Raw genomic sequence first — 20,633 nt, 5'->3', positions numbered from 1 at the left:
CCCATTTGGGTGGGAAGGGGCGCCCTCCCAGCCTCCTCCCCCTAAGACGGTATCTTAGTACAGGAGGTGGGATGTGGCTTGTGTGACCCTGTGGCCCCAGGCTGGTCCTTGGGCATGTGCTGGTAGCAGCTGGCCGCAGGGTGGTGCCCCTGGTCCACCTTCCACCAGGTGTCCGGCTGACCCCTTCCATCCCTGCAGGCTGCAGCCAGTCTACTGTGTTGCCACTGCTGACCCGGCTCCCGCTGGCCGCGGGTCATGAGATGGCCTTGTCCTCCATGTGGCCCCTGGGTGGCACCTGACCCCTGGCCTTTGCCTTCGGGTCTCCTTGCACCCACGGCAGGTCTGATTGCTTTCCCCCAGGAGGCCACACTGCAGCCGGAGAGCCCCTGGCCGACCCCTCTGGAGAGGGACAGTTGCTGAGGGAACGGTGCCCCAGGAGGCGGGGGCAGCCTGGAGGCAGCTTCATCCCAGAGACCCACGTGATTAGCAGAATGAGAGTCTGTGCTCCAAATGATTGCCCCCCACCAGGGTCTCCCTCAGCTTGCCCCAAACACTTCTCCCTTTCCCGTGCCAAAGTGCAAAGAGGGAAAATTGGGGGCGATGCCCCTCTCCCCACCCTCCCTCTTTTCTTCCCACCAGCTCCTGGGTCCAGGACAAGAGTGGATGCATCACACCCTTTGCTACTGTCCAGTGTCCAGCCTCGTGCCTGGGGGCTTGGGTGGAAAGGGGGCGTCATGGGAGGTCCATGATGGGAAAGCATAGAGAGGAGGGGGGAGGAAAGACAGGAAGTGGAAAGGGCGGTTCCCAGGACCCCAGCCCCACCCGCACAGCGGCATCTTGTGTGATCCTATTCTGTGTATCAGTAGCGGAAGAATACTTCATTCCTTCTCTTGGCATCCTTCCGAAGCAGTTCCCAAGCTCCTCCTGAAACATGGAGGCTTCGAGCCAGACGGGGCGAAGGTCAGAGCTTCAGAAAGGAAGAGAAAAGCTCGTTGATAATCTATAAAAAGTACAGTATCGCAGCAAATCTCCGAGTCTAGAACTGGGAGTCCTGGGAACTAGCGTGTGTGGAGCTGGGGCCCATCGTCCTCGCCTCTGCTGCCCGCCCCCCCACCCCCGCCAACCCCTGTCCTGGCCTCCCCGTGGCATTCACTGAACTGAGCTGAGGACTGCGCGGCCCCTGGAAGCAGGTGTGCTCTGAGTGCCCTCTGTTCCCTGGGCCACCTGCTTTCCCATCTCAGCTCAGTCCCCCAGGTCTGCGTGTCCCAGGGAGGCGTGAGAGGTGGAGGCTCTTTATCAGTCATCCCAGGCATCTTACGGAGCACCCAGCACCAGTTTGGACCTCGCATGCCATAAGCACTAATAAGCGCTCATTTGTTTAATAAGAATAACTGACACCTGTGTAGTGCTGTCTAGCAGCGGGGCTCAGAGAGGCCAATGTTTTGTCCAGCGTCACACAGCTAGCGAACAGAAAGGCTATGATTTAACCCTTATCTTTTGACCACAAGCCCCATCCATGCTCCACAGCCTCCTCTAACCTGGACAGGGACAAAGTGGCCCATCTGAAGCAGATGGTCAGTGACGAGGGAAACCTCACCTCTTGGGGGTAAGTGAGATGAGGCCCGTCACAGGGCCCCTCAGCTGCATGTGGAAGGAGAGGAGCCCTAGAAATTGTTCACACAGTTTTGTTTGTTTGTTTGTTCATTTTCGGCTGCCCCGTGCGGCATGTGGGATCTTAGCTCTCCGACCAGGGGTTGAACCTGCGCGCCCTGCGTTGGAAGGTGGAGTCTTAACCACTGGACCGCCAGGGAAGTCCCCACACAGTTAAGTTTTGGTAAAATTTACTATATTCTCCATCAGGCCACGTGACGCTGGCGTGGCCGCAGGTGTCCGGGGGATCCGGCTAAGGGAAGGTGGAGTTGGTGGCACCTGCAGTGTGGGCTTCGTGGGGAACATTTATGTGATTCACAGCCCCCATTTCTGTGTGTAGCTGTGATCAAGGCAAACCATCTCGGCAAAGGAATGCCTTTCACGGGTGTTCCCACCACCCACTGTGCCAACTCGCCCGGCATCGTGGAGAAAAATGCAGGCCGAGCTGTAAGGAAATCGGAACATCTCCAGAATTGAGTGGGGAGTGGGCAGTGGAGAAGAAATAGGTTTGAAACGTACATAACCGGAAGCTAGTCTGTGGGGAGATTCCGTTCTCACGGATGCCTAGTCGGAACAGTTCTCATCTGTAAGAAATATGCTTGAATTGCCGCATGTATAACCGTAAAACACGCTATACCTTTTTTTTCTACAGGAGACGTGCAAACATGCAATTTATCAGACATCCTGTCCTTGTAGGCGTAATCCTGACTGGCAAAATGTCTGGGTGAAGTTGCATGTGTTATGCCTCTCCGCTATTGCTACTGTTAAATAAATCTGATCATTGAGGAGAAACCGAGTTCTCTTTCTACTCTCTCTATAGAAACACTACAAAATGTGCAAAAACAAGAACTTGGGGTCACACGGTTGGGGTGGGAGGTGCAGCTGGCCTCGGTCACACGTGGGCGGTGCAGGCTCGTCAAGTCACTAAGTCTCTCTGATTCTCCCTGTTCGCATCTGTGAAGTGGGGACAATACTCGTCCCCGTCTCCTGGGTTCACAGAGCGTTCAATGAGATGATCGTGCTGCGCTTAGCTGTACGTGGCCCACAGCAAGGACTCCGTAAGTGCTGACAAGGATTCAGCGAGTGCTTACTATTTGCATGCGCCGGATCTTTGGGAGGACTGGGGAGGGAGGCACCCAGCCTCTGGCCCCCTTTCCTAGGACCCCGCAATTTACTACTGTCCCTCTTTGCAGGACAACTTGGTTAATCAAGGAGACCTCCACTCCAGAGACCATAGGGGTCCCCTGAGTCTCTCCTATCAGGTCCTCCCCATCGCAGAACATCTAAGGGCTGATCTAGGACCTACACTGGCCAGGTCCCTCTCTCCCAGGATGCTGAATCATGAAGTGGGCAGGAGAAGCATCTGGAAGTCATCCATTCCCACAGCGGCAACGTGACACTTAACTCAGATCTCGTCCCGATGCCTGTTCTGTTTTCAAGCTGGTTCTCCAGTCTGGGTGTTGATTGCACAAGCTCTCCGTTCTCTTTCCAGATGATGTCCTTTATTACTTGACCACAAGAGGTTTTTGTTGCCTGCACCAAGGAACACTAACTTACACAAGAACTCCTATCAGAAATGCAACGGGTCTTCCAGTTAATAACGCAGGGCTCTGAGAACTGAGACCTGGCTGAGGGCGCAAGGCTGGTAAAGCGTGAGCCCCAAAACTCCCCGCCGCGTGGGCTCCCCGTAAGTCCCTGGAGGCGGCCCTGCGCTGTGTCCATGAGGTCATATGTTCGTGGAATTTGCAAGGTGATGTATTTTAACCAGGTCTGGTTACCCCTGATGCCCTATTCCTCACCAACTTCCCTTGTCACTATCCCCTTCATGGCAGTGACGTTGGAGTGGCCACGGAGGGACATTTGGGGGAGGCTGAGTCGGAGATAGCTTCAGTTTGGGTTTAGTGACAGATATTTACGTAGTTCACACTCACTTCTATGTAACGATGGTTCCCAAGTCTGATTAATGGTTTTACCAGTGTCAGGACACAAAGGATCTGGGTGGTGGAGGAGAAATGTACAAGCCAGGAGCCAGGCTATGGGAGAGCCTTCCAATCACCAGATTCATAGCGTTTTAAATGGAGGAATCCGTTCTCCGGGATGCTAAGCTGTAACAAACAATTATGATGCAGCCTGGATCCCATCAGAGAAAAAGCTGTGGCCCACACTGCTGTCGACCTCTGCAGTGTTTCCAGTGGTCATAGGTGTTCCTTCCGAGTTCATCTCGTAATTGGAATATTTTAACACACAGCCCAGCCTGGCTTCTCCTCTTAAAGAGCTATCATAACGAGTGAGTAGCCCATCACAAGCCTTATGTTCAAGCCTTATGTCACGGGGACGGTGCCATTTTCAAGACTCCAAAATATATTTTTGAAAAACCGGCCGACGTGGAAGAAAAACAGAAACTGTAAATAACAAAAAAAGATTGTTCAAATGTGGAAAGATATTTTGGAACGTTTCCAAAAATAGTGAAAAATTATATAAACTCTTGGCTTAAATAGATATGAAAATGACCTTCTCTTGTTATCTTTTTGTTTGTTTGTAAAAGAAGTAAAAGTTCAGATTAAAATGAATGAACTATGGTAAAAAAGGGATAAAGATAACGAAGTCGATAGAAGTTAGTTTGAAACTGAGAGCTGAATGGTAGCCAAAAGTAATTCCCCAAGAGGAAATCATTTTAGAATAAAAGAAATGAATGAGCTCTTGGATCCTGATAATCTGATCGATGAAGAGAAACGTGTCTTAAGAACACATTGGGGGGCTTCCCTGGTGGCGCAGTGGTTAAGAATCTGTCTGCCAATGCAGGGGACACGGGTTTGAGCCCTGGTCCGGGAAGATCCCACATGCCACGGAGTAACTAAGTCTGTGCACCACAGCTACGGAGCCTGCGCTCTACAGCCCGCAGTCACAGCTACTGAGTCCGCGTGCCACAACTACTGAAGCCCGTGGGCCTAGAGCCCGTACTCCGCAACACGAGAAGCCACCGCAACGAGGAGCCTGCGCACCACAACGAAGAGCAGCCCCTGCTCGCCGCAACTGGAGAAAGCCCGCGTGCAGCAACAAAGACCCAACGCAGCCTAAATAAATAAATAAATAAACGAATTAGTTAAATTAAAATTTTTAAATGTATAGGACATTACCAATAATGAATTGTGGAGCTAAGAAACATTTTTAAACTATTAATATTACAAAATAAATGTTCAGCCATGCTAAAAAAAAAAAGGATTGAATTACCTTTCAGCTCTCTCTATGGAAAATATTCAACACTATTGACGTATTTAAAGGCTATCAAAGAATGTGCAGCCAAAAAAGGTAGGAAAAAACACTGCAGATATTTTTCTCTATTTTGTATTATTTGTGAGCTTTTAAAAATCTGTGATTTGGGCTTCCCTGGTGGCACAGTGGTTGAGAGTCCGCCTGCAGATGCAGGGGACGCAGGTTCGTGCCACGGTCCGGGAAGATCCCACATGCTGCGGAGCAGCTGGGCCCGTGAGCCATGGCCGCTGAGCCTGCGTGTCCGGAGCCTGTGGTCCGCAAAGGGAGAGGCCACAACAGTGAGAGGCCCGTGTAACGCAAAAAAAAAAAAAAAAATCTTTAATTTGCTGTGATTTCTTTTCCCATTCTAAACAAATATTCGTTGTATCTAACTTTGTTGTAATAATTTTGTATTCTTTTTCTTAAAGAGCACCCCTTCTCTTTTTTAATTAATTAATTTATTTATTTTGAATTTTTGAATTTTACTTTATTTTTTTATACAGCAGTTTCTTATTATTTATCTATTTTATACACATCAGTGTATACATGTCAATCCCAATCTCCCAATTCATCACAGCACCACACCTGCCACTTTCCCCCCTTGGTGTCCATACGTTTGTTCTCTACGTCTGCTTCTCCATTTCTGCCCTGCAAACTGGTTCATCTGTACCATTTTTCTAGATTCCACACATATGCGTTAATATACGATGTTTGTTTTTCTCTTTCTGACTTACTTCACTCTGTATGACAGTCTCTAGATCCATCCATGTCTCTACAAATGACCCAATTTCATTCCTTTTCTATGGCTGAGTAATTTTCCATTGTATATATGTACCACATCTTCTCCATCCATTCGTCTGTCGATGGGCACTGAGGTTCCTTCCGTGATCTAGCAAGAGCACCACCTTCTTGTTGATAAGCTTTGGGCCCCACAAAATTTTTCCCTGGATGGAAGGCAGAGGAATTCCCGTTCAGACCCTGGCATGGTTAGCAGAACCCCTGGGTCAACAGAGGACAGCCTGAGGGGTGACCACAGAGCTATTTTCATGGAGCCCCATGAAAAGTGGGAGGAGCCCCCAGGAAGAGTGGGAGGAGCCTCAGGACTCCTACTGGGGCTCAGGGAGCTGGGGGGCTGGAGGGCTGCTTCTGACAGCCCAGGTTACCTTAAGTCAACAGAATGACTGCTCCAATCCCTAATTTCTTGTTTTGAAATCTGGACTAAAACTCGGGGAATTTCTATGCCCATGCTGAAAAAAAACACCCTTTTTTTTTTTTTTTTTTTTTTTTTTTAGTAGCCTGGAGGCTGAGACTGATTTGGAAAACAAGCAAACAAACCAAACAAACCCACCATGTGCTTTTGCAATTTGCTGAATTAGAACCTCTGTTGAATTCACCAAGTCATGGGTCTGTTATTCATTCAACAAACATTTACGATCATTTACTGTGAGCCAGGCATTGCTCATAAAAGGCTGCACTTCTGTCCATGGAGATGTTGAGAAGGTTCCAGAAGACACGGGGCAGACCCCGACCCTGAAGGACCAAACTCCCTGGAACCACCCATAGGCATCTCTTGCTGGAAGGTTTCCCCTCCTCCTTGTCTCAGGCCACCACTCCCTTCCCTGAGGAGCTGCTGCCTTCCCAGGGGAGCTCTGCTAAGGAACTAGTTCGCAATCCCCTCCGCGTGGACCCCGTAGTCATCCTTACCTTGGACTGGATCCCACCTGAGCCAGGGTGGGTGGAGAGAACGGAGGGAATTCCATACCCCAAATGAGTAAACATCTGGGTGATTGTTGTGGGGATGGGTTTGGGGGAGTGCTTCACAGAAAAGGGTGCAAAGTTACTTAAGACCAAGTGAAACGGGTCGGTATGCGTGTGTTTATAGAAACCACACAAGGTTGGACGTGGTCCTGGGAGTCCGAGGGCCATTAATACGAATCTGAAACTCGCCTGGGCGGGGTGGGGAGGGACCTCGAAGGACAGAGCCCTCGGCTTAAGGTAGATGGAGGGATCCGAAGACCGCAGAAAATGGGGGGAATCTGGCATGGGAGTCCCACCCTGCCCCGCCACGGCCCCAGAGAGGACCCAGAGGGACGCGAGACACCCACGGAAAAGGCGGTGCCGGAACATTCCAAGATGCTCCGCGTGACGGGAATGTGTGAATCAGGAGGGGGCGTGTGCCGACGGCCTTGCTCTCTGGGGTGGTCTCACATCCGATCCCTCTTCTACATGAACCAGGATTCCCTGGTAGGAATGGCCTCCCAGTCTTTCTTTTTTCAGGCTGTACCATGGGATTTTTCTAAAGGTGTACAATGGGGTCATTTAATACACGCATACGCCCTGAAACGATTACTGCTATGAGCTTAACCCATCCCTCACCTCCTCACTGCATGGCGTGTGCGGTGGCAGCGCATAAGAGCCACTCCCTTAGCAACTTTCCAGTGTGCAGGACAATATTGTGAACCGCAGTCACCGTGCTGGGCAGTCGATCCCCCGAACTCATCCATCTATAACAGCAAGTTTGCTCCCTTCGTCCAGCGTTGACCCCATCTCCCCACCCCCCGCCCCCGGCAACCACAGCTCTACTCTCTGCTTCTAAGAGTTTGGTTTTTCTAGATTCCGCACTCAGGTCAGATGGTCCAGGGTTTGTCCTTCTGTGTCTGGCTTAATCTCAATTAGCACAATGTCCTCCAGGTTCATCCGGGTTGTGGTTAAAGGCAGGATTTCCCTCTTCTGATGGCTGAATAATATTCCACTTTGTGCCTACACCACGTCTGTATCCATCCATCCACCCAGACACTTAGCTTGTTTCCATATCTCGGCTATCGTGAGGGATGTGGTGATGAATGTGGGGGTGCAGATCTCTTCAAGAGGCTGGTTTCATTTCCTTGGGATAAATGTCCAGAAGTGGTCGTTCTGTTTCTAATTTTTTGAGGCACCTCATCGCTGCTTTCCATAACTCCTGTGCCAGCCTCCCAGTCTTGGCCGGTACGGGCCTCCCCCTGTCAGGTGCCGACCCTTCAGTTGCTGGATCATCAGAGAGAGGTCCGGGGGGTCCCAGGCTTGGCAGTTAGGGCAATGAGGGGTCAGGGGGCTCGGGGTAAGAGCAAGTTATCAGCCGTACCAAGATGGTTCTGTGTGTCAACGGCCTCGAGGCCTGACTGTCCACGCGGTGGCTGAATGCCAGCATGGGTGACAGGACCAGAGGGGGCAGCCCCTACACGGCCACGTGAGCAGCACAGATGGTGCTGACGGGGCCTACGGTGGGCCGTGGGCCGTGGGCAAGTGACCAGGTGGATGGAGCAGGGCGGGGTAGGAGTGCAGCTGGGAGCCTGGCCTGGGTCCCCAGGTTCCTAGACCCGGTCAGGGTTGTGGGGGCTGGCTATGAGGGGAGGGGGCACCGGGGGCTGGCTACGAGGGGAGGGGGCACCGGGGGCCACGTGATCCATCAGGGCCCTGGGTCTCTGTGCTGGCCCTGTTCACCCAGAGGTCTGCAGACCGGGAACAGAGACCGAGGGTAGGCTCACCCCCAAGTTCCTGCCGCCCCGCTGGGTCAGTGCCCCAGGAGACACGAGGGGCGCATGGTTTCTGCTCAGCCACACCCGAGGCCGGTTGGCACCCTGCATGGACCACGCATACAGCAGACATTTAATACGTGTTTGGTCAAGTGCGAGTAACTCCACCTTGTGCTGGGCCTGGTGCTCACAGGGGGCCCACAGGTGCACCCTGGCTTCTTTCAGCCTCTCCTTTGAGGCCGTTTCCTGCCTCCTCTGCACAGACTCCTGGGCAGCAATGGTCTCCCTGCCCCAGTCCGCTGACCTCTGCCCTCGCCTTCTACAGCTGCGCCCACTAGCTCCAGGCCGCCTCAGGACCTTTGCACCTGCTGTTCCCTCTGCCTGGAATGCTCCTCTCCCACCTGCGTGCAGAGCTCTCCCTCACCTCCTTCAGGTCACTGCTCAAATGTCACCTCTTCAGAGAGGCCTTTCCTGACCACCTTACATAAAATAATGCAATACATACACACCCCTCAATCTTCCAACCTCAATTCATTTCCCCCGTGTGCTCGCCACTGTGTGATACACGTTCACGATGAGAGCAGGGGCTGTGTCTCTTTCAGTCACTGCTGTGCTCCAGACCTAGGACAATACCTGGTACAGAGAGAGGCCCGGGATATGTCTGTGCACTGTCCCACTTGGCATGCAGGTCTGAGGGCCAAGGCGACAGCAGCCACGATAGTGGGGGTGGGGGGAACCCAGGTGGCTCAAGTCCACACGCATCTCCAAGAGGCCCTCCCTCCAATGACACACCCCATGAGGGTCCTCGCCCATACCCAGGTGGGACCGTTGGTGTTTGTGTGGACACACGTGTGTGACTGTGTGAACAAAAGTGAGAAATGAGTGTGTCTGCCTGCTGGTGTACATCTGTGTCGTGTGTCCAAAGTCCGTGACCCGCACCATCCTCACCTGGTGCTGGCCGCTGGTCTCCAGCTGTTTCATGCATCTGTAATAGTTTTTTCTCCCCTCTGTAGGGTGAACTCCCTGAGAGAAAAGCCTGACTCTTTTCAACCCTGCCCAAGGCTGATGGCAAAGACTGCAGTCCATCACCAAACTCTGGCTTTCAGAATGAACAAGCAAGCCCATGCCTGAGGTGTCACTTTGCTTTATCTATTTTGAGGCTATGTTGTTAGGAGCACACAAATTTCGGCGTGTTATATCCCGGGAAATTGGAGCTTTGGTGGTAAATTATGAACTCACCCTCGTGAATCCTAGTCGTGTTATTTCTTTACGGTCTATTTGTCTGATATTAACGCAGCGTCCCCAGCTTCCTTTGGGTTGGCACTTGCACGGTGCATCTCCTCTCCTTCTTTAACTTTCAACCTTTCCGTATCCTTATCTGTTAGATGTATCACTTGTAAACAGTTCAGAGTTGGATTGAGTCGCAACTTTGAAAATTAAACCCACCATGGCAGTGAGTGGGCCAGTGTGTCCCGATTCCCACACCCCACCCCGGAGTCCGTCCTGAGGAGTCGTACAGGTGAGCAGGTGGGAAGGCCCCGCCCTCGCTGAGGGACCACAGCGATCGGGGAAGGGTGGGAGGGGAAGGACTGACTCTGGCTTTGAGCCTCGGCTCCACCGCTTCCTCCCTGGGTGCTTTTCGTCCTCTCTGAGCTGTGTTCTCATCTGTAAAATGGGAACAACCACCTCCCTCTGCTGCCAGGCTGCTGTACAGAAGGGATGTCCTGCATCCGTCTATCAGTGGGCACTGAGAAGTGTTATCCCTAAGGTGGGACCCTGGGCCTTCTGGTGAGGTGGCCTGTGCTGCATTAGAGCTGTACGGACACAGCCCAGCCCTGCCTGCCCCATCCCAGGCCCCCTCCGTCCTGTCCCCGGGTCCGCCAAGGGTCAGGTAAAAGACGTCAACCCCCGAGGGGACTCACAGGATCTCAGAGGATGAGTTTTCATCCCAAATAAAGCCAGGACTTACTTGGCTCTTACATCACCTGTGCCTTGTTTTCTGGGGCAGGGCTGTACCCCGTCCCTGACTCAGGAGCTCCACTTCAGACCTGCAGAGCCCAGGGCACACTCACTCCAGAGACAGCCGGGAGCAGTAAACAGGGCAGTGAGGATGACCAAGGGGGCTGGATGACAAAGACAAAGTGATGACCAGGAAAGGCCAGGATAACCAGGGGAGGCCAAGATGAACGGGGAAGCCAGGGTGACCAGGGGAGGCCAGGATGACAGGGGCCCGTGAGGGTGAGGCTCTCCGTCCTGGGCCGGCAGCCTCCACTCCAGTCTGCTCCAGTCCGCTCTGTGGCCGAGGCCCCCTGGCCCCCAGAGGCTCCTCTCAGTTCCCTTTTGCCAAGGGGAACACTTGCCTTTTCAGACCTGGCTCACTGCAGTCTGACTCAGGGAGGATGCGGAAGAGGGAAAAGCAGAGGGAAGAAGAGAGACGGCCAGTCACCTCCCCAAGCCTTCCTGCCTCCCCAGACTCCTGCCCTTCAAGCAGCGATTACGGGGTGCAGGGAGGGAAGCCCACTTCAGAGAGCCCCAAAACACCCGCAATGGGGATGTATAAGCCCGATGCGGCATCTCCCGCACCTCCAAAGAGGTGCACGGGCCCCCTCACAGTGACCCCCTCGCAGGGCGTCCGGACCTCCAAGAGTGACCCAAGGCAGCCTCTCCACCTGGCCAGGCTATGCCGCCCGGAAACAAAACCTGGTAACCAGGGAGGGAGCCGAATCAGGACCCTGGGCAAGCCCTGCCCCAGGCCCGCCCACCAGGCCCTGCCCCGCCCACCAGGCCCTGCCCCGCCAAGCCCCGCCCCGCCAGGTCCCCGGGATAAGCTCCTCCCCAAGCCGCGCCTTGCCCCCTACAAGCCCTGCCCTAGGCCCCAGGACCAGGCCCCATCCAAACAAGCCCCACCCAGATAAGCCCCGCTCCACCAAGGTCCCACCTAAATAAGTTCCTCCCAAGTCCTGCCCTTTCCCCGGACAAACCCCGCCTCCAGGCCCCTCCCAGCCTCAAGCCCCGCCCTCCACCCCCTGTAAAGATCCCCCTAGCAAGGGTCCCACACTGGTGAGGAAGGGCTGGGCCTGACTGGGGTGGAAGGGGGCACGTAGTAGGGGGCCCTGGAGCTCAGAAGCCTCCCACTAGAGCCCCTGCCCAAACCGAGGAGCCCCCTCACGCAAACCGCTTCCAGCAGTCACAGCCCCACCATGGCTCCCGCGGACCCTGAGCCTCTAGTCCCAGGGGTGCCTGAGACCAGCCTCCTCCTGCCCCAGCCTGGTCAGCGGAGGCCGTGTGCCGCTGAGGCCCCCCTGCGTTAAGACCCACTCAAAATGTGGTTATTAACCTGTCAGCACTTGCACGCAGGCAGCCCTCACTGGGGGCCGTGCACAGTTCCAGGCACCGTGCAGATGAGCCCCTTCAGTCCCCCGCAGCACCGGCAGGGCGTCCTGTTAGCACCTCCTTCCACAGCTGAGGTAGCTGAGGTGGTGAAACACTGAGGGGCTTGTCACCAAGCCAGGAGGCAGCAGACATGGACTCTGAGGCCAGGCGTTCAGCTCCAGAGTCTGTGAGCTCAACCCACGTGCCTTTTGAAGGTCAGCAGTCTTCAGCAAACCGAGAGCCCAGCACGAAGGTGCATTGGTAAACAGACAACTGGATGGACCCTTAGTGCTCTCCGTCCTAAAACAGACCAACCTCAGGGTTGCATCCAGTGACACTAGACAAGATCAAGAGCAGGGACGACGCTCATTCTGACAACTGGAGAAAAAGTGAAGCTACACACTGGTCAGGGAGACCCCCCCCCCCAGCTCCCTGGGCAGAAGGTTGGAGGACTCTTTACTGAGTACGTTAGTTTCCTGTTGCAGCTGTAACAAATGACCACCAATTTAGCATTTTAAAACAACACAAATTTGGACTAATATCTCTGAGTGGATGGACTTGGAACCAAGGTTTTTTTTTTTTATATATAATTAGGAAAACACAGCTCTTTGTAGGGGTACTTTAGTCTGTTGTTGCCTGAAAGGTCGCTAAAGCGTGATGCTACAGAGAGCTTCTGGCCGGCGAAGCATGCATTCTGAATGAAATGAGACTTATTAGCTAAATCACAGCCGATGCTTCACTTCTTAACCTTGTTCAGCAAATAACATTTTCTCAGGGTCCTATTGTCCATGTTTCTCTCTTAGTTGTATCAGAACCAGATCTTCAATATTTTAAACTTGGTGACACGTATACATATGCCAAAAATGAAAGTGGAATGCAATCCCTGCCGTGGTATAAAAATGAAATCTTTCTTTCGTTAGAGATCATCTGAGTAACCACTTTAAGCTATTGGTTCTAAAAACTGAATAAAAAATGAAATATAGGGACTTCCCTGGCAGTCCACTGGTTAAGACTCTGTGCTTCCACTGCAGGGGGCACGGGTTCAATCCCTGGTCGGGGAACTAAGATCCCACATGCTGTGCAGCGCGGTCCAAAAGAAAAAGGAAAGAAGAAAAGAAAACAAATTTCCACTTGACATAAATAAATAAATAAATAAAATACAGATTCATCATCCTACAGTTTGGGAGGTCTGAAGTCTAAAATGGGTCAGCAGGGCTGCATTCCTGCTGGAGGCTCTAGAGGAGAATCCGTTTTCCTTGCCTTCCAGTTTCTAGAGGCTGCCTGCTTTCCTTGGCTGGTGGCCACTTCCTCCATCTTCAAAGCCAGGAGCATAACATCTTCAAATCACTTTCTCTCAGCTTCCATCACCACATCACCTTTTCTGTCTCTCACGTGCCTGCCTCCCAGATCTTCCAAGGACTTACTGGGCTCACCCAGGCAATCCAGAATAATCTCCCTGGGACCCAGCAGAGCCCTGAGTCCTGGGCTCTTCTCCCAGTCTGCTCCATCTCAGGAATTCTAACCCCATCCACCAGCTGCCTAAGCCAGAAACCCAGGAGGTGTCTTAACCTCTCTTTTCAACCCCTCATCTCCCACATCCTTTCAGCAATCCTGTAAGTTTAAACCCAAAATATATCCAGGTCTCTCCATCCCCCCCTCACTTTCTCCTTGCCTCTGCCTCTGCCCCTGCAATCCATCCTTTACCGGTCTTGGGTCTCAGTGGGTCTCAGAGTAAAATGCAAGCTCCCTTCCACAGCCTCTGAGGTCCTGCCCCACCTGACCACCACCACCCCCATCACTCTCTGTCCCACTCACACTCACCTTCCACTGGCTCCTCAACAGTGTCCGTCTCGTTCCCGTCTCAGGACAGTTGCACCCACTCTTCTCTTGACCCCAAACGTCCTTCCTCGTGGTCTTTGCACGGCTTCTCCTTCTCAACACTGAGATTCCAGTTCTAACATCACCTCCTGGTGTCAGCTCCTCAGATGGGCCTTCCCAGACCCCAGGACCTTCCACTGGCCACTCTCTGAGATGATCGTATTTCACCGTCCCTCTTCCCAACCCACTCGATGTCACTTCCAGAACATACCAGCCCCCAGAGCTCAGGAACCCTTCATGCTCTGTTCATTCCATGCCCCCCTGTACCCCAGAGCCCTCGTACAGCACCTGCCACTTAAAAGATTTTGAAGAAATCAAAACCCGCCCCCCAAAGTAAATAACCTTAATCAGGGGTAGGCATACTTTTTTCTGTCAAGGGACTGGTAGGAAATATTTCAGTCCTTGTGGCCACACGGTCCCTGAACAGCCACTGGACTCTGTCCCTGCCCAAGTGGGCAGGGCTGTGTTCCGATAAAACTTTACTAACAGACACTGAAATTTGCATTTTATGCCAGTGTCATATGTCGCAAAACATTTGTCTCCTTTTGATTTTTTTCAACCATTACAAAATGTAAAACTCATTCTTAGCTTCAGGGCTGTACAGAAAAGGGCAGAGGGCCAGATTTGGCCTGAGGACTACAGTTTGCCAACCCCTGATCCGAATAACATTAGGAAAATGGTTTACTGAATTACAGAGAGCTCCATGATGTAATACGTGATGTAATACTCACAAGGCGATTTTAAATAACAATCGCGACAAGTCTTTTTAAAACGTGGGAAAATGTTTAAGACACATAAAGTGCAAAACAGCAAAACCCACAAGGGATCTGAACAGCCTGATTGATGGTAACTCTGTAAAAGTGTGCAGACACGTGGAGGATAATCTGTAAAATATTAAAAGGACCGTGCTGGGTAAGCAGAGTAGGAGTAGTTTTATCATTAGTTCTTCCCATTTTTCTTCAAGAAGATTCAGTATCATTCTTGGCTCCTGTTGTAAAGTGAAATTCCAGAGGCTGGGGGAAGCCAGGGATTGAGGTCATACATAAGTTTGGACCACGTTTGGGATTTGAACCCAGCTCTGGTCCTCACTCGTTGCTGAACCCCAGTCCCCTCTTCTAGGAATGTGCAAGCGAGCGGGGAGTGAGAGGGTGAGTCCAGATAGAGACGCCGCCCTCCCGTGGCGGCCTCCTCGGCCACCGCCCATCATGGGCACCTCCCTCATGACGGTTCCCTGTGTCTCAGTGGTCAGCCAGCTCTCTGCAGGAGGCTCCCCGGCAGCCCTGGTCATCGGGGGCCCGCCCAGACTGCACCAGCAGTAAGCCAGCTCCTCCTTCAGAGGGAGGACCCGAGGCTCGGAGGCCAGGCCAGCCATGGAGATAACAACCGTCCCTTCCTCGCAGGGGTGAGCGAGGACCAAAGGCAATAACCGTTATAGAGAGCCCGGCTCCAGGGCAGGCTAGAAGGCTTAAGCCACTGTTTGCTTTTCAAGAAATCCAGGCGACGGGGAATGACCAACTGACCCAGCACTTCCACTCTGAGAGAAGTGAAAACAGGTACGTGTAAAAACTCATATGCAGGGCTTCCCTGGTGGCACAGTGGTTGAGAGTCCACCTGCCGATGCAGGGGACACGGGTTCATGCCCCGGTCCGGGAGGATCCCACATGCCGCGGAGCGGCTGGGCCCGTGAGCCATGGCCGCTGAGCCTGCGCGTCCAGAGCCTGTGCTCCGCGACGGGAGAGGCCACGACAGTGAGAGGCCCGCGTACCGCAAAAAAAAAAAAAAAAAAAAAAAAAAACTCATATGCAAACGTCCCCAGCAGCGCTATGCACAACGGCGAAAAAGTGGAAAAGTCCAAATGTCCATCAGCCGAATGGATAATTATGAACCGGTAACAACATGTGGCCTGACCATACCAGAAAACAGTGTTCAGGCGTAAGAAGGAATTTACACGTGACACACGGAAAAACCCTAGAAACATTCTGCTCAGTGAAAGAAACCGACACTCAAGGTCATAGATTGTATGGTCCCATTGATATGGGATGTCCAGAGCAAGCGAGTCCACAGAGGCAGAAAGGAGATGTGTGGTTGCCAAGGGCTGGGAAGCGGAGCATGGGGAGGACTGCTGGTGGGTGTGGGGTTTCCGTCTGGGGGATGAAATGTTTTGGAGCTAGATAGAGGTGATAGCTGTACAACGTTAAGAATGCCGCCAGGGGACTCCCCTGGTGGCGCAGTGGTTAAGAATCCGCCTGCCAATGCAGGGGACACGGGTTCGATCCCTCATCTGGGAAGATCCCACATGCCGCGGAGCAACTAAGCCCGTGCGCCACAGCTACTGAGCCTGCGCTCTAGAGCCCGCGAGCCACAGCTACGGAAGCCCGCGCGTCCAAATCCCGTGCTCTGCAGCAAGAGAAGCCACCACAACTACAGAAAGCCCACACGCAGCAACGGAGACCCAAAGGAGCCAAAACGTTTTTTAAAAGAGATGAGACAAATACGATTATTATTAAGAACATTTGGGTGGGACTTCCTGAACCATTAAGTCACCCATCACCCAAGCCAGAAACATGGACATCTTCCCAGCCTCTCACCCCGCTGTGGGTCAGGCAACACATTCCAATGATTTAACCCATGAATATTCAGCAGCTGTGCCCCTCACCCACCCCCTCCCCCTGGTCACCTCTCCAGACTCTGGCTACACTTTCCCGCATGACTCCTGTCCACCTCCGACACCTCTTCATGCTCATCACCAGAGGGATTTTTCTAGAACACAGACTGAGCCGATCTCCCCCTCCTCCCACCCGTGTGAGACCCAGGCTCACTCCACAGCCAACCAGGACCACACGAGGTCCAAGATGGAGAAGCTCGTGGAGGACCCCAGACCCAGCAGGGAAACCAACACTCATCGTTGGGGAAAAGTTTTAAGAGATAAAAAGCGGGGCTTCCCTGGTGGCGCAGTGGTTGAGAGTCCGCCTGCCGATGCGGGGGACACGGGTTCGTACCCCAGTCCGGGAAGATCCCACATGCCGCAGAGAGGCTGGGCCCGTGAGCCATGGCCGCTGAGCCTGCGCGTGCGGAGCCTGTGCTCCGCAATGGGAGAGGCTGCAACAGTGAGGGGCCCACGTACCACAAAAAAAAAAAAAAGAGAGAGAGAGATAAAAAGCAGTGCAAGTTAAATAACAAGCACCACACCAAATCCCAGAGGTCAGAGAGGTTTACAATTTGGCCTTATGGCTTTCCATCTTTCTTACACATACCAGTGTGTTTTATGTAAATTACAGCGTACTGAATATATAGCTTTGTATCCCATTTTTATCATTAAACATGAACATTAAATGATTACACACTGTGATTATAAGATGATTCTAGGGACTTCCCTGGTGGCACACTGGTTAAGACTCCGCACTTCCCCTGCAGGGGGCACAGGTTCAATCCCTGGCCGGGGAACTAAGATTCCGTATGCTGGATGGTGTGGCCAAAAAAAACAGAAAAACAACAAAAAAAGATTCTACCATTCGATTTTTACAAAGTATCTGCAAAAAAGATGAATTCCTAAATATTATAGAGGAACTCTGGGGTAAAGCTGGCAGACTAAACACATACATCAACTGAAGGTCACCCAGGAGTCAAGCAGACTGATTCCACAGAATCACCAAAGGCTCGGGAAGTAGGGACCTTGGGTGATAAAATAACCAGGATGGAGGAAAGCCTTTCGGAGAAGCAATCACTCATAGAGACAGACAGTAGAACAGAGGTTACCAGGGGCTGGGGGAAGAACTTGGTGTTTAATGGGGACAGGGTTTCCATTTGGGAATACGAGAAAGCTCTGGAAGTGGACCGTGGTGGTGGTTGTACAATATCGTGACAGTTCTTAAGGCCACTGAGATGTACCCTTCAGAATGGTGAAGATGGTAAATTTTATGTGTATTTTGCCACACTTTTTTTTTTTAAAGATGCAGTCAGATCCTCAAATCCCATCTGCTGCCTAGCGAGCCCCCTCCCCGACCTGGGAGAAAACTCACCGCCAGCCTAGTCTCTGCTGTGTGTAAAACGGGCACCTCTGCCCTGGGGCCCGAGGCACAGTGGTGGCGGGAATCCCACACAGAGGAAAGAGCATCACTCGGGGAGATGAGCAGCAAGGCTGAGCGCCCCCAACGCCATCCCATGCCACTGGGGATCCAACAAGTCCAAAGGGAAAGACAGGCACCGATCTCCGGCCCCCAGCTCCAGGGCCAGGCAGCTGACTCCAGAGCAGGGTCCTCGGTCAACGAGCCCGTGTGCATCTGAGGGTCCAGGCCTCAGTAGATACAAGTGGACAACCAACAGGTGTCTGAAGAGAGCCATCCTGCAAAGGCAGACAAAAGCGACACGGGGGAAGGAAAAGCGCTTCGGGCAGAGGAACGTAGAGAGCGGTCCACCAACAGCGCCCCAGGAGAGGAAGAAGGAGAGAGAGCGGCAAAAACTGGAGAATTCCTAAACCGTGAAAAATGTGATCGTATGAATTTTCAAAACAAATAGAACGGTTGGGCAAATAAGGCTGAGGAACAGCTCATAACAAGAAAGCAAAAGGCCGAGAGACAGAAAACGGAAGAGGTAAAAATAATTAGAAAACGGGTCCAGATTTGCCATACACGCGAGAGGAACTCCGGGGAAAGGGCAGAGACACATCACAAAGAAGAAAATGCTCAGCAAAATGACCTCAGAAAATCTCGCTGAGCAGAATCACCAAAGAGCCCTGTCCTAGCTACAGAGGGACAGGCCCGAGTCATGTGCTCGACAGATGACTGGAAGTTCCAGGAGGTAGACCGGGGCTTGAGACAGGCGCAGACCCGCCCCCATGGAGCTTACAAACATTTCAAACCAAGACTCACAGAAAGAAATGCATTTACGTCACAGCTCTGTACGCACAAAGCCCTGAACGAAAGTTTCGTCAAACGATGCTTCCTTTGACCGCGTCTGTCACACTCTGATCACTCCCATTCTCGCTTATTATTCTATTTCACTTCAATTTTGTTAAAACCCTCCTCACAACTCACCACGTTGATTTCACAGCCCACCACTGGCATATGACCAGCAGTTAATAAGAAAAACAAAACATTTGGTGCATATATACAATGGAATATTACTCAACCATTGAAAAGAATGAAATAATGCCACTTGCAGCAACATGGATGGGCCTGGGGATTATCATACTAAGTGAAGTGAGTCAGACAGAGAAAGACAAATATATGATATCGCTTATATGCGGAATCTAAAAAAAAATGATACAAATGAATTTATTTACAGAACAGAAACAGACTCACAGATTTAGAGAAGGAATTTATGGTTACCGGGGGCAAGGGTGGAGGGGAGGGATAGACTGGGAGTTTGGGATCGACATGTACACACCGCTATATTTAAAACAGATAACCTGGCTTCCCTGGTGGCGCAGTGGTTGAGAGTCCGCCTGCCGATGCAGGGGACACGGGTTCGTGCCCCGGTCCGGGAAGATCCTACATGCCGCAGAGCAGCTGGGCCCGTGAGCCACGGCCGCTGAGCCTGTGCGTCTGGAGCCTGTGCTCCGCAATGGGAGAGGCCACGGCAGTGAGAGGCCCGTGTACCGCAAAAAAATGAAATAAAATAAAAAATAAAATAAATAAACAATAAAATAAAATAGATATCCAACAGGACTTCCCTGGTGGTCCAGTGCTTAGGACGCCGCACTCGCGCTGCATGGGGCACAGGCTCCATCCCTGCTGGGAGAACTAAGATCCCATAAGCTGTGCAGCGCAGCAAAAAAAAAAAATAACCAACAAGGACCTACAGTAAAAAATAATACTAATGCTAATAAAACAAAACACTAAGCTAGAGGGGACGGCAGATACTATAATGGGGCAGTAATAAAGTCTCATGTGTTCCACTTTGCTAAGCTTTGAAACTTCACCACAAACCCCAGAGCCCTCCCTCTGACAGCAAACTCCCGGCCCCCTTGTCCATGTGTGGCAGGACCCCCGCCTCCGACTGCTTTGTTGAGAACAGCTCGTAGGTGCAAGGCTGGAAGCGGGGAGACCAGAGCACCAGTGGAGTCAGGAAAAAGGGAAGCCACGGTGGGCACTTCAGTCCAAGGATCTCATCCAGGACGCTGGCTGCACAGAGAAAATAAGCAGCTACCCATCACCCTCAGCGCTGAGAGGACAGAAGGGCCGTGAGCTCAAAGGGCGGGCCCCACAGCTCTCTGAGGAGTGGGTGCTCTGCAGCCTCTGAGGACAGGCGAGAGGCTGATTCCGGAAGCACCAAAGGCAGCTGTCCTGCTGGAGGGACACTGAGAGGGACAGACAAATAGGGCCCAGGACCCTTCTACCATCTCCCAGTCTCCCTCTGGAGCCGGCTGCTGGCAGAACAGGAGGACCAGGGTGTGGTCTGCTGAGCGTCCGCCCAGCATCACAGAGCAAAGCAGAGAAAGGGGGACTTGGAGGAGGAAGGTGCCGTGTGGCAGCCAGCGACCCCGAGGCGGACAGGAGGAGGCTGTGCCAGGATCCGCGGAGGCGGGCTGCGGGCGGGCGTCTGGCCCAGGGCGGCAGCAGTGCGATGGGAAGACACGGGCAGATTCCGAGCGTGGTTTGAAGGCAGAGAACAGAGGACTTGCTGGCAGGTCACTGTGGGGTATAAGAGAAAGGTGCACAGGATGAGCATGAGAGTTCCGGGGTGAGCGACCTTAAAGACCGAGCTGCAGATGTAGACGGCATGTCAGTGTCCTGGGGCAGCTGCAACAAATGACCACCAACTGGGCGGCTTAAAACCACAGAAACTTGCTCACTCCTGGTTCTGGAGGCCGCAAGTCCAAAATCAAGGTGTCAGCAGGGCCACGCTCCCTCCCAAGGCCCTAGGGGAGGAGGCTGCTCGCTTCTCCCAGCTTCTGGGGCTCCAGGTGTTCCCGGGATTGGGGCCGCGTCCCTCCAATCTCTGCCTCTGTGGTCACGTGGCCTCCTCTTC

The sequence above is a fragment of the Delphinus delphis genome, chromosome 8, assembly GCF_949987515.2.
Source record: "Delphinus delphis chromosome 8, mDelDel1.2, whole genome shotgun sequence".
In the NCBI taxonomy this organism is placed as follows: Eukaryota; Metazoa; Chordata; class Mammalia; order Artiodactyla; family Delphinidae; genus Delphinus; species Delphinus delphis.
The sequence above is the reverse complement of the archived record's forward strand: the minus strand, read 5'-3'. Positions refer to the sequence as shown.